The sequence below is a fragment of the Chlamydotis macqueenii genome, chromosome 18 (assembly GCF_036417535.1).
Source record: "Chlamydotis macqueenii isolate bChlMac1 chromosome 18, bChlMac1.mat, whole genome shotgun sequence".
In the NCBI taxonomy this organism is placed as follows: Eukaryota; Metazoa; Chordata; class Aves; order Otidiformes; family Otididae; genus Chlamydotis; species Chlamydotis macqueenii.
The window spans coordinates 11,500,665-11,501,467 of record NC_141573.1 but is presented as its reverse complement, the minus strand read 5'-3'; positions in this window follow the sequence as shown (position 1 = coordinate 11,501,467).

Sequence of the window (803 nt, the reverse complement as noted above, 5' to 3'; positions counted from 1 at the left end):
AGCTGCCCTGCCACTGTGGACTGCCCTAATCTCTGTTTTCTCTAGAATAGGATTGAGATGCGCGGTTCTCAGTGATTTTGCAACTGTTCCCGGATTTCCTAGCTCACTGTTCGGAAAAGCTGCCTCTGCAAACCTCATTCATCACGCTCTGTGCTTCACCCTCCTCGGGTGAATCCGCCGTCACCAGCGCTCCCGTGTAAACCTCACTGTGACACTGCCACGCTATTTGGAGCAAAATTCAGAATACAAGCTATTTCCATGGCGGGGGGGGGGGGGGCGGGAACGGGGGGAAATGGGGGCTGTTTCAGCTCTGGGTTTGTATCCGCCTCCGTCTGCCTCCCAGTTACCCCGAACGCCATGTGCTCCCCACCCGGGACCCGCGCGGGGTCTCCACCGAGATTTCTGTCACCGGTGGCTGAAGCAAAGCGGCGAGCTCCGGCCGCCGGCGCCCAAACGGCAGCGGAGCGGCAGGAAAACTTTTGGGGACCCCCCCCGCACCTGCCCGGCGGGCACCGAGGGCTCCGAGCCCGCTCCCAGCTCGGGGATCCCACGCCCGCCGGGTCCCTCCCCCCCCCGCCCCGCAACCCCCGGGGTGAGTGCGGGGCTGACCGCGGGGCGTCCCACCCTCCCCGCTCCGGCTGCCGCCTCCCCCGGGCCGGCACCTGCCCGTGGGTGGTGGGGGGGTGCGGGGGGGGCGGGGGCAGCCCGGTCCCGCCCTGCCCTCCCGCGGGGGGCGGAGCGGCCGCCGGCGGGGCCGGGAGCTGCGGGGCCGGTGCGAGGCTGCGGGGCCGCCGCCGCCGCCC